Genomic DNA, 14,865 nt, shown 5'->3' with positions numbered 1-14,865 from the left:
TCTATGTGCAAAATGTACAGATATGTACTAGGAGCAATAAAAATATAGTTGCTCATAGTACAATAAATTGGACTCTATTAAAATTAAATTATTTTCTCTTTGAAAGACACCAAAAAGAAAATTAAATGGCAAACCACAGATTAGGGGAAAGCATATACAAAACAAATATCTGAAAAAAGAATTGTATCTAAAATACACAAAGAACTTCTGTAACAATAAAACAGGCCAACTATTTTAATAGATGCTTTATAAAGGAGATAATATGTGAATGGCAAATAAGGATATGGAAAGATGAAAACACTCTCCAAAATGGTTCAAATTCAATGACTGTTAATAAGAAATGGTAGCAAGTATATAGAGAAACAGGTAATCTCATAAATTACTAGAGGGAATGTTAAGTGGTACAACCTCTGTGGAAAAGAGTTTGAGAGGATTTTACAAAGTTGAACATACACACAACTCAGCATTTAAACTCCAACGTATTTATGTACAAGACATGAAAGCATATGCACAAAGACTTGTACATAAATGTGTGTAGCACCTTTATTCATAATAGCAAAAAACTGGAAACAACCCAAATGTCCATCAACAGATGAATAAACACATCTTTATATCCATGCAATGAAATACTCAGCAATTAAAAGAAACCTACTACTACTGAAACATGCAATAAGATAGATGAGTCTCGAAAATATTCTGCTGAGTGAAGAAGCAAGAAACAAAGGAGTGCAAACTGTATAATTTCATTTATATACAATTCTAGGAAAAGCAAACTATGGTGAAAGAGTGCATATCAGTGATTGCCTGAAGTTAGGGGTGAAGGAACTGACTGCATGGGGGCACAAAGTAATTTGAGTGGCAGGGAGTGATGGAAGTATCCTACATTTTAATTGTATCAATTAATCAGGTGAATACATTTGTCAAAACTCATAAAATTTACCCTTTAAATGAGTAAAACTGATTTTATGTAATTTATAATTCAATAAACTTGCATTTTTAATGTGAGCAAAATACTTAAACAGGCACTTCTCAAAGAAAGGATATCCAAATAGGATATGTGAAAAGGTGCTCAATGTCAATATGCATCAGGTAAATGCAAATTAAACCCACCAATGAGTTATAACTACATGATCATAAGAATGACTGACACTATAGGGGATGGGCTAAATGGGTAAGGGGCATTGGGGAATCTACTCCTGAAATCATTGTTGCACCATATGCTAATTTGGATGTAAATTAAAAAAAAAAGTAAAATAAAAAAAATTAAAAAAAATATATGAACCTAAAAATGTCATTGATGATTCAGGGATAAAATTTGCATTTGAATTTTCTTATTATTATGTAGCACCATGTGATATAAACTTTCATTATCTTTTGAACATATTAGGATAAGTATAAAATATAGGTAATATTTATTTAAATTTCAAAACAAAATAATATAACAAATGCCCACAAAACTACCACACATTAAAAAACCAGAATGTGAGTCTACCTGTGTGTTACTAATCTATGTCACCTTCCTATTGCCCCCTGGGAAGAAGTAAGAGCTATACTGAATTTTGTGTTCATGTCCTTCCTTTCTTTATATAATTTTATCACATATATAGGTAACCTAAATAATAAATTGTTTAGTTTGATTGAAAAAAAAAAAAAGAATGACTGACACTATAAAAACACTGACAGTAGCAAGTGTCAGCATGAAGGTGTAGCAACTATAACTTTTATCTATTGCTGGCATAGGTGACACTTAACCACTTTGGAAAACTATTTGGCATAAAATGTTGAAATTACCCATATGTCTACCCTATGATGTGGTAAATTACACTCTTAGATATATTTCCCAAGATAAATGAAAATAAGTGTCAAAAAATATGTACAAAAATGTTCTCAGTTGAATTATTCATAATAGCCCCAAACTGAAAGCAACTCAAAATTCCATCCCAGTACATGGGATAAGTATTAAATTCATACAGTAGAACACCACATAAAAATTTAAAAACAGACCACTAGTACATGCAACAACATGGATAAATCTCATTAAAATATATTAAGTGAAAGAAAAATAAAAAGTACACACTGTATGATTCTATAAGTATTACATTTAAAATAGACAAAACTAGTCTATGATGACAGAATTCAAAATAGTGTTTTTTGATGGGGATAAGTGAGTGGAACGGAGCACTGTAAGCCTGCTGGATGTTGGAAATATTCTATATCTTGGTCTGGTGGTAGTGACAAGGTGTTTACATGTATAAAAATTCATTAAGCTGTATACTCAAGATTTGTGTGTTTTATTATATGTAAGTTATACTTCAGTAATACACTCAGAAATGCAAATAGAATTAAAAAATTAGTAAAAGGACAAAGGTTTTCAAATTAGACCTTATAAACCCAATTCTGTGCACTTTGCATTAAGTATAGAGAAGATTCAAAAGTAAAAGGCTGGGAAAAGATACATACCGTGCAAGCACTAACTGAAAGAAAGGTAATAATGTTATATTATTATGATTCAAAGTATACTTAAGGAAAGAAGGATATTGCATAATGACAAAGGGTAATTTTAACAAAGGAAATCACAGGAAGATATAAAAATCATTAGTTTGTATGGACATAATACATCTTCAACAGAGAGATATGAAAAACATAAATTTTTGTGCACATAATTTCACATCTTCAAAACATATAGCATAAATAAATTGACTTAAAGCATAAATAGACGTATTTACAACCATAGTTGGAGATTTTAACACACTTCGCAAAGTAATTTGCAGAAAATGCAGAGAAAAAAGTCAATAATTATACAAAGATGTAAGCAACACAACAAAGTTGACCTAATTGATATATATAGAACACCATCTGCAAAAATTACATAAAACACACTATATTCAAGACCTCACAGAATATTTCCCAAAAGGGACCATATGTTGGGTGATGAAGCAAGTTGCAACAATTTTTTTAAAGATTGAAACAATATGGGGGAGCTTCTGTTACAAAAATGGGAACAAACTAGAAGCCAACAACAGATAAATAACCAAAAATATCCTAAATATTTGGAAATTAAGCAACACCTTATAAATAACCCAGGAATCAAACCATTACAGTGGAAAATAAAAAGTATTTTTAACTGGATGATAAAAGTAATACAAACTATAAATATGTAGGATTCAGGTAATCAGTTTCTATAGGAAGGTTATAGATTGAAGTGAATGCACTGAAATGAAAAGGATTGAATGAACATCAGTAATCTAATCTTCCAGCTAAAAATAGCCAGTAAAAACATCAACCTAAAGAATGTAGAAGACACAAAATGATAACACAAACAGAGGTCATGTACAATAGAGAAAATTTTTTTCAGCAAAAAAATTGTCCCTTAACATAGAATTTATAAAACCATACCAAGACACGTCAAGATTTAAAAGAACACTAATCACTGATAACAAGAATAAAAGGTATGTATCTATAGGTTTTATATGCATTAAAATAATAGAGATAATTATGAAAACTTTAATGCTTATGATAATTTAGATAAAATGGACAAATTCTTTCAAAACACCACTTAGCAATACTGGCATTAAAAGAAATAAAAAAATGGGTAGTCTTATCTACTGAAGAAAGTGAATCTGTTGTTATAACCTTTCCCACAAAGAAAACTCCAGGCCCAGATGGTTTTACAAATTAAGTATATCAGATGTTAAAAGAAAAAAAATGACACCATTATAAACCATATTCTTTCAAAAATAAAGGAATAAATAACACTTGCCAATTCATTTTATGAGGTCAGCATTATTCTGATACCAAAACCAAAGATAACACTATAAAATAAAACAATAGGCCATTATTGCTTATAAACATGAATGAAAAAATCCTTAACAAATATTAACAAATTGAATCTAGCAATATATAAAAAGCATAACATATATGACAAAGTGGGTTTTATCTTACAAATTCAAATTTGGTTTAACATTTGAAGATCAATGTAAGTTCTCATATTAATGGGATGAAGAAGAATATATAATAGTCTTAACATTTGCATAAAATGCATTTGATAAAATTCTGCACCCATATCTCATAAAGTAAAAATAGAAGAGAACGTCTTCAACCTTATAAAGGACATCCACACAAAACCTAAATACAGCATCATAGCTAACAGAAGACTGAATATCTTCCCCCTAATATCAGGAACAAGGCAACTGTGCACTCTCACCACTTTTCTTCAACATTGTATTGAAAGACCTAGCTAGCACAATAAGGCAAGAAAATGAAATAAAAGGAATTCAGATTAGAAAGGAAGAGGTCAGAACTGATTATTTGCAGACATGGATAATGCTGAGAAAATTTCAGGGAATCTAATGAAAAAAAATAGCTACAAGAACTAATAAGTGAATTTAGCAAGGTCGCTGGATAAAAGGTCAATATACAAATATTGCTTGCATTTTTGTATTGTAGCAATGAAAAAAAGAGAAAATGATATTAAGAAAATAATTCCATTTTATTTTTTTATTTTTTTTATGTTTTTACTTTACTTTTGAGAGAGACACAGAGCATGAGTAGGGGAAGGTCAGAGAGAGAGGGAGACACAGAATCCGAAGCAGCCTCCAGGCTCTGAGCTGTCAGCACAGACCCTGATGTGGGGCTGGAACCCATGAACCATGAGATCATGACCTGAGCTGAAGTTGGACGCTTAACTGACTGAGCCACCCAGGTGCCCCAATAATTCCATTTTCAATAGCATCAAAATATAAAAACACATAGGGATAGATTTTACAAAATATTTTACAAGAGCTATACAATGAAAGCTATAAAACACTGCACACAGAAACTAAAAAAGAAATAAATGTAATAATGTGCCAGGTTCATGAATGAAAAGACTCAATATCTTTCTTTCTTTCCTTCCTTCCTTTATCTTTTTCTCTCTTTCTCTCTCTTTCTTTCTTTTGAGAGGAGCAAGCAGAAGGGACAGAGAGAGAATCCCAAGCAGCACAGAAGCCAATGTGGGGCTCAGTGTGGGGCTTGATGCAAGGATGGAACTCACGAACTGTGACATCATGATGTGAGCCAAAGTCAGAGGTTTAACTGACTGAGCCACCCAGATGCCCCAAGAAGACACAATATTGAAAGATTTCAATTCTTCCCAATTTTATATATGCACTTAATATAATAGCATTCCAAATTCCAACAGGTTTTTGGAAATTGACAAGCTGATTTTAAAATGAAAGGCGCACCTGGATGGTTCAGTTGCTTAAGCATCCGACTCTTGATTTCTGCTCAAGTCATGATCTCACGGTGTGTGAGATCAAGCCCCATGCTGGGCTCTTCGCTGACAGTGTGGAACCTGCTTCGGATTCTTTCTCCCTCTCTCTCTGCCCCTCCTCTGCTTGCACTCTTTCTCTCTCTCTCTAAAAATAAATAAATAAACATGAAAAATAAAATAAAATAAAAATATATATATGAAAAATCAAACACCATAGAATAGCCAAGGTAATAAAGGAGGAAGAGGAAAAGGAGGTAGAGAGAGAAGGGAAGGAGAAAATCACCGTCTTCTACCACCACCAAGCTGGATTACGCATAGTACTAGATACCAACAATTAATATAATGCTACAGTAACTACACAGTGTGTTATTGTGAAACCATAGGTGAACAGATGAGTGGAAGAGAATAGAGGGCCAAGAAACAGTTCTACAAATGCAGTAAGTTGCTTTATGACAGAAGTGTTATTACCACTTAGTGGTGAAATGGTAATGCTGGGCCAAGTGAATATCCATATGGAAAAATTAACCTTGATGTCTACCTTACATTATACACAAACACTAATTCTAGAAAAAGCATAGAAAAAAATTTTATGACATTTACGGAGACAAGTTTTTCTTAAACAGGGCACAAAACCCAAAAAAGACAGGTGGATAAATTAGACTTTATTATAGCTAAGAAAATCTTTTAATCAAAAGACAAGATAAAAATAGAGTGAAATGGCCAGCCAGACTGGGAGAAGATATTTATACATTTTGACAAATATCCAAAACATAAAGAACTCCTACATATCAATAAGAAAAAGATTGACAAATCAATGTTTTTTAATAAACCAAAAGGTTTATTAAAAGTGCTCTCAACATCATTATTCATCAGAGAAACATAAAGCAATAGAGAGATCATCTATACTATCCCCTCCCCAATCAGAATGACTGCAATTAAAAGTACTAATAATAGGGGAGGAGCCAAGATGGTGGAACAGCATGGAAGTGTTTTGTGTCTCACGTCCATGAAATACAGCCAGACCAACACTAAATCATCCTACACACATAAAAAACTTATTGGAGGATTAACACAACAATCTGCACAACCTGAACCACAGAATTCAGAAGGTACGTGGCACAGAGAGGTGAACTTGGGAAGAGAGAAGCTGGTGGTGGGCAGGGAGCCACTTTTGCAGGTGGAGAGAGGACGGAGATGGCAGGGGGGGCAGAATACGGGAAAAGCACCCCTCCCCAAAAGCAGCTGGAGAAAAAGTGGAAAATTGGAAACAGCTGCAGGGACTAAACTAAAAAGGCAGAAAGGAGAGGGTTTAAATTCCATTAAGACTTTAAACAAAGGTAGCACAAAGTCTGCAACTCTGCAGCTCCATACCTGGTGGTGCTCTGGTGGGAAGGGCGAATCACCAGGAACAGAGTGGGGCCGAGAGGTTCTCGGGCCACACAGGAAAAAGCGGTTCTACTGCTGGAAGGACATTTGGTGGAGACTGCTGAAGCCACCTAGTCCCAGCAGACCCCAGAAAACAGCCACATTCACTGGTGCTGGAACAAGGTCATTAAGGGTGAAGGCTGGTGCCAGATGTGTGTTGTGATTTTCCATAATCCCTGAAAAGCTGCTGCTACACTATCTCGTGAGCTTTTTCTGGGGTGGGCTGGCACCTGGTCACAGTCTAGGGGAACCAGCAGCAGCAGGGTCCAGTAGGTGTTCCTGGGTGCAGCCTGGCCATTGCTCAGTGAGACCCTCCTGCAGAGGGGCAGAATGGGTCAAAGCCGCAGTCCTTCTGAAGTAAGGGGCCAGGGAAAATAGCCACATCTGAGACAAAACTCAGGAGAGAGGTACTGCCTGGGGCTTGGTCACAGACAGTGAAGAAGCGGGGAGTGGACAAAAGCTGAAGACAGAGGACGGATGCACGATTGCTGATCTGGGAAAACAGACTGGGTAGCTGGGTGGCGCCATTTTCACTGCTCCCGTGCATTTGCATACGCACCTACCAGGGCCGCAACAATCCACCCCAGTAGGCTAGCATCACTATCTAGTAGAGAACAAAGCCGTTACACTGAGCACCATCCAATTGGGCCAACCTCGCTCTTCAAGAACACAAGTCTTACTGCCTACTTAGTTTATGGACTATAAAGAGCTACATAGTCTGACTTCTAGGGGAAAATGAAGTCATTTCAGTCCTATTTCAATCTGTTAGCAGGTCCATCTATTCAATTTTCTTTCTTTTTTTCTCTTTTACACTACTTTTCTATTTCTTGAATACAGAAAGAGAAAAAACTAATTTTTATTTTCAATTTTTGTTAAAAATATTTTTCTTTATTTTTTTTACTATATTTTTTACTTTTGTGTAAATTTTTTCAAATTCTATCTTACCTCCATCATTTTATTTTAGTCTACTTCAGTGTATTCACCTTTTCAAATGTTCAAATGATTTCTTTTTTCTCTTTTTTCTGTTTTTCATTTCTTTTCTTTTTCTTGAATGCAGAAAGAGAAAAACTTCGTTTTTATTTTTAATATTTATTAAAAATATTCTTCTTTAATTTTTTCCTACTATATTCTTTACTTTTGTGTAACTTTTTTCTTTTTTTTTTTAATTTTTATTCAACGTTTATTTATTTTTGAGACAGAGAGAGACAGAGCATGAACGGGGAAGGGTCCGAGAGAGAGGGAGACACAGAATCTGAAACAGGCTCCAGGCTCTGAGCTGTCAGCACAGAGGCCAACATGGGGCTCAAACTCACGGACCACGAGGACATGACCTGAGCCAAAGTCGGACCCTTAGCTGACTGAGCCACCCAGGTGCCCCTTGTGTAAATTTTTTCAAATCCTATTTTACTCCCATCATCTCATTTTAGTCTACTTCAGTGTAGTAATCTTTTCTTTTTTTTATTTTTTTTAACGTTTATTTATTTTTGAGACAGAGAGAGACAGAGCATGAACAGAGGAGGGGCAGAGAGAGAGGGAGACACAGAATCTGAAACGGGCTCCAGGCTCTGAGCTGTCAGCACAGAGCCTGATGCGGGGCTCAAACTCATGGACCATGAGATCATGACCTGAGCTGAAGTCGGACGCTTAACCGACTGAGCCACCCAGGCGCCCCTGTATTAATCTTTTCAAATTCTCAAACGATTTCCTCCCCTCCCTTTTTCCTCCAATCTGTCAAACAACTTTCAACACCCAGACCAAAACACGCCTAGGATCTAGCATCATTTATTAGATTTGTGTGTGTGTTTAATTTTTTAATTTTAATGTTTTTTATTTTAATTTTTTATTTTAATTTTTCTACCTCATTAATTCCTTTTCTCCCTTCAAAATGACAAAATGAAGGAATTCACCCCAAAAGAAAGAGCACGAAGAAACAACAGCCAGGGATTTAATCAACACAGATTACAAGCAAGATGTCTGAACCAGAACTTAGAATCATGATAATAAGAATACTAGCTGGAGTCGAAAATAGATCAGAATTCATTTCTGCAAAGATAAAAGAAGTAAAATCTAGTCAGGATGAAATATAAAATGCTATAACTGAGCTGCGAACATGAATGGATGCCACGACGGCAAAGATGGATGAGGCAGAACAGAGAATCAGTGATATAGAGTACAAACTTATGGAAAATAATGAAGCAGAAGAAAAAATAAGGAGATTAAGGCAAAAAGTACAATTTAAGAATTAGAGAAATCAGTGACTCATTAAAAAGGAACAACATCAGAATCATAGGGGCCCCAGTAGAAGAAGAGAGAGAAATAGGGGTAGTGGGGTTATGTGAGCAAATCATAGTGGAAAACTTTTCTGATCTGGGGAAAGACACAGACATCAAAATCCTGGAAGCACAGAGGACCCCTATTAGACTCAACAAAAACTGACCATCAACAAGGCATATCAGAGTCAAATTCACAAAATACTCAGGCAAGGAGAGAATCATGAAAGCAGCAAGGGAAAAAAGTCCCTAACCTATAAGGGAAGGCAGGTCAGGTTTGCAGCAGACCTATCCCCAGAAACGCGGCAGGCCAGAAAGGAGTGGCAGGATATATTCAATGTGCTAAATCAGAAAAATATGCAGCCAAGAATTCTTTATCCCTCAAGGCTGTCATTCAAAATAGAAGGAGAGATAAAAAGTTTCCCAGACAAACAAAAATTAAAGGAGTTTGTGACCACTAAACCAGTCTTGCAAAAAAATTTTAAGGGGGACTCTCTGAGGGGAGAAAAGATGAAAAAATATATATAAATACCAAAAGCAACAAAGATTAGAAAAGACCAGAGAACACCACCAGAAACTCCAACTCTACAAGCATCATAATGGCAATAAATTCTTATCTTTCAGTATCCACTATAAACGTCACTGGACTCAATTTTCCAATCAAAAGACACAGGGTAACAGAATGGATAAGAAAACAAGATCCACCGGGGCACCTGGGTGGCTTAGTCAGTTGGGCATCTGACTTCAGATCAGGTCATGATCTCACAGTCCATGAGTTTGAGCCCTGCAACAGGCTCTGTGCTGACAGCTCAGAGCCTGGAGCCTGCTTCAGATTCTGTGTCTCCCTCTCTCTCTGCCCCTCCCCTGCTCATGCTCTGTCTCTCTCTGGCTCAAAAATAAATAAAAACATTAAAAAATTTTTTTAATAAAAAAAAGAAAACAAGATCCATCTTATATACTTTACAAGAGACACACTTTATACCTAAAGGCACCTTCAGATTGTAAATAAGAGGATGGAGGGGCACCTGGGTGGCTCAGTCGGTTAAGCGTCCAACTTCGGCTCAGGTCATGATCTCGCAGTTTGTGAGTTCGAGCCCTGTATCAGGCTCTGTGCTGAAAGCTTAGAGCCTGGAGCCTGCTTCGGATTCTGTGTTTCCCTCTCTCTCTTCCCCTCCCCTGCTCATGCTCTGTCTCTCTCTGTCTCAAAAATAAATAAAACATTAAAAAATTTTTGAAAATAAGGGGATGGAGAACCATCTATCATGCTAACAGTCAACAAAAGGAAGCCGGAGTAGCCATACTTATATCAGACAATCTAGACTTTAAAATAAAGACTTTATCAAGAGATGCAGAAGGCATTATATCATAATCAAGGGGTCTATCCACCAAGAAGACCTAACAATTGTAAACATTTATGCACCAAATGTGGCGGCACTGAAATATATAAATCAGTTAATCACAAACATAAAGAAACTCATCAATAGTAATTCCATAATAGTAGGAGACTTCAACACCCACTCACAACAATGGACAGATCATCTAATCAAAATCAACAAGGAAACAATGGCTTTGAATGACACACTGGACCCGATGGACTTAACAGATATATTCAGAACATTTCATACTAAAGCAGCAGAATATACATTCTTCTACAGTGCACATGGAACGTTCTCCAGAATAGACCACATACTGGGACACAAATAAGCCCTAAGTAAGTACAAAAAGATCGAGGTCATACCGTGCATATTTTCAGACCATAATGCTATGAAACTCAAAATCAACCACAAGAAGAAATTTGGAAAGGTAACAAATACTTGAAGACTGAAGAACATCCTACTAAAGAATGATGGGCTAACCAACCAGTTAAAGAGGAAATTAAAAAGTATATGGAAGTCAATGAACATGATAACACCACAACCCCAAAACTCTGGGACGCAGCAAAGGTGGTCATAAGAGGAAAGTATATAGCAATCCAAGCCTTCCTAAAGAAGGAAGAAAGATCTCAGATACACAACCTAACCTTATGCCTTAAGGAGCTGGAAAAAAAACAGCAAATAAAACCCCAAACCAGCAGAAGACAGGAAATAATAAAGATTAGAGCAGAAATCAATGCCATCAAAACCAAAAAAACAGTAGAACAGATCAATGAAACCAGAAGCTGGTTCTTTGAAGGAATTTACAAAATTGATAAACCACTAGCCAGTTTGATCCAGAAGAAAAAAGAAAGGACCCAAATAAATAACATCAAGAATGAAAGAGAGGAGATCACAACCAAGACAACAGAAATAAAAATAATAATAAGAGAATATTATGAGCAATTTTATGCCAATAAAATGGGTAATCTGGAAGAAATGGACAAATTCCTAAAAACATATACACTACGCAAACTGAAACAGGAAAAAATAGAAAATCTGAACAGACCCATAACCAGTAAAGAAATTGAATTAATAATCAAAAATCTCCCAAAAAACAAGAGTCCAGGGCCAGATGGCTTTCCAGGAGAATTCTACCAAACATTTAAGGAAGGGCTAACACCTATTCTCTTGAAGCTGTTCCAAAAAATAGAAATGGAAGGAAAACTTCAAAACTCTTTCTATGAAGCCAGCATTACCTTGATTCCAAAACCAGACAAAGACCCCACTAAAAAGGAGAACTATAGACCAATTTCCCTGATGAACATGGATGCAAGAATTCTTAACAAGATATTAGCCAACTGGATCCAACAATACATTAAAAAAAGTATTCACCACGACCAAGTGGGATTTATACCTGGGATGCAGGGCTGGTTCAATATCCACAAAACAATTAACGTGATTCACCACATCAATAAAAGAAAGGACAAGAACTACATGATCCTCTCAATAGATGCAGAGAAAGCATTTGACAAAACACAGCATCCATTCTTGATAAAAACCCTCAAGAAAGTAGGGATAAAAGGAGCATACCTTGAGTTCATAAAAGCCATATATGAACGACCCAATGCTAATATCATCCTCAATGGGGAAAAACTGAGAGTCCCTCTAAGGTCAGGAACAAGACAGGGACGTCCACTCTTGCCACTGTTATTCAACATAGTATTGGAAGTCTTAGCCTCTGCAATCAGACAACACAAAGAAATAAATGGCATCCAAATCAGCCAGGAGGAGGTCAAGATTTCATTCTGCGCAGATGATATGATACTCTATATGGAAAACCCAAAAGATTCCACCAAAAAACTGCTAGAATTGATTGATGAATTCAGCAAAGTTGCAGGATATAAAATCAATGCACAGAAATCAGTTGCATTCCTATACACCAACAATGAAGCCACAGAAAGAGAAATCAAGGACTTGATCCCATTTACAGTTGCACAAAAAAACATAAAATACCTAGGAATAAATCTAACCAAAGAGGTGAAGAATTTATACACTGAAAACTATAGAAATCTTATGAAAGAAATTGAAGAAGGCACAAAAAAATGGAAAAAGGTTCCATGCTCCTGGATAGGAAGAACAAATATTATTAAAATGTCAATACTACCCAAAGCAATCTACATATTCAATGCAATCCCTATCAAAATAACACCAGCATTCTTCACAGAGCTAGAACAAACAATCCTAAAATTTGTATGGAACCAGAAAAGAACCCAAATAGCAAAAGCAATCTTGAAAAAGAAAAACAAAGCAGGAGGCATCACAATCCCAGGCTTCAATACATATTACAAAGCTTTAATCATCAAGACAGTATGGTACTGGCATGAAAACAGACACTCAGATCAATGGAACAGAATAGAGAACCCAGAAATGGACCCACAAACCTATGGCAACTAATCTTTGACAAAGCAGGAAAGAATATCCAATGGAATAAAGACAGTCTCTTCAGCAAGTGGTGCTGGGAAAACTGGACAGCGACATGCAGAAGAATGAACCTGGACCACTTTCTTACACCATATACAAAAATAAACTCAAAATGGATGAAAGACCTCAGTGTAAGACAGGAAGCCATCAAAATCCTCGAGGAGAAAGCAGGCAAAAACCTCTTTGATCTTGGCCGCAGCAACTTCTTACTCAACACGTCTCCGGAGGCAAGGGAAACAAAAGCAAAATGAACTACTGGGACCTCATCAAAATAAAAAGCTTCTGCACAGTGAAGGAAACAATCAGCAAAACTAAAAGGCAACCGACAGAATGGGAGAAGATATTTGCAAATGACATATCAGATAAAGGGTATCCAAAATCTATAAAGAACTTATCAAACTCAACACCCAAAAACAAATAATCCAGTGAAGAAATGGGCAAAAGACATGAATAGAAACTTCTCCAAAGAAGACATCCAGATGGGCAACCGACATATGAAAAAGTGCTCAACATCACTCATCATCAGGGAAACACAAATCAAAACCACAATGAGATACCACCTGACACCTGTCAGAATGGCTAATATTAACGCAGGCAACAACAGATGTTGGCGAGGATGCAGAGAAAGAGGATCTCTTTTGCATCATTGGTGGGAATGCAAGCGACGCAGCCACTCTGGAAAACAGTATGGAGGTTCCTCAAAAAACTAAAAATAGAACTACCCAACGACCCAGCAACTGCACTACTAGGCATTTATCCACGAGATATAGATGTGCTGTTTCGAAGGGACACATGCACCCCCATGATTATATCAGCACTATCAACAATAGCCAAAGTCTGGAAAGAGCCCAAATGTCCATCGATGGATGAATGGATAAAGAAGATGTGGTATATATATATGATGGAGTATTAGTCAGCAATCAAAAAGAATGAAATCTTGCCATTTGCAACTACATGGATGAAACTGGAGGGTATTATGCTAAGTGAAATTAGTCAGAGAAAGACAAATATATGACTTCACTCATGAGGAATTTAAGAGACAAAACAAATGAACATAAGGGAAGGGAAACAAAAATAATATAAAAACAGGGAGGGGGACAAAACAGAAGAGACTCATAAATATGGAGAAGAAACAGACGGTTACTAGAGGAGTTGTGGGAGGGGGAATGGGCTAAATGGGTAAGGAGCATTAAGGAATCTACTCCTGAAATCATTGTTGCACTATATGCTAACTAATTTGGATGTAAATTTTAAAACATAAGAAATAAAACAAGTTATAAAAGAAAGTACTATTAATACTGTTAATGAGGATGTGAACTAACTTGAACTCTCATATATTACTGGCAGAAGTGTAAATTTTATGGAATATTCTTTGGCTATGCAGATGTATATCTATGATAAACTTAACCCAGGAGGTAAAAGACCTATACTTTGAAAACTATAAAACACTTAAAAAGGAAATCGAAGACAATGCAAACAAGTGGAAAGATATCCATGCTCACAACTGGAAGAATTAATATTGTTAAAATGTCCATACTTGCCAAAGCAATCTCAAAGGATTTTGAAATCCTTATCAAAATACCAAGAGCAGTTTTTCACAGAAACAGAATAAAATACTAAAATTTGTATGGAACCACAGAAGATCCCAAATAATCAAAGCAATTTTGAGAAAGAAGAACAAATCTGGAGGCATCACAATCCTAGATTTCCAGATATACTACAAAGCTATAGTAATCAAAACAGCATATTGCTAGCACAAAAATAGACACGTTGATCAGTAGAACAGAATAGAGAGCACAGAAATAAACCCAGGCTTAGATGGTCAATTAATCAATGACAAGGAGGTAGAAATATACAATGGAGAAAGACAGTGTCTCCAATAAATGGCACTGGGAAAACTGGACAGCCACATGCAAAAAAATGAAACTGGACCACTTTCTTACATCATACACAAAAATAAACTCAAATTGCATTAGAGACCTAACTGAGATCTGAAACCATAATCCTCCTAGAAAAAAACACGGGCAGTCATCTCTTTAACATCAGCCTTAGCAACATATTTATGGGTATGTCTCCTAAGGGA

The sequence above is a fragment of the Leopardus geoffroyi genome, chromosome X (assembly GCF_018350155.1).
Source record: "Leopardus geoffroyi isolate Oge1 chromosome X, O.geoffroyi_Oge1_pat1.0, whole genome shotgun sequence".
Classification (NCBI taxonomy): Eukaryota; Metazoa; Chordata; class Mammalia; order Carnivora; family Felidae; genus Leopardus; species Leopardus geoffroyi.
This window is presented reverse-complemented; position numbering follows the sequence as displayed.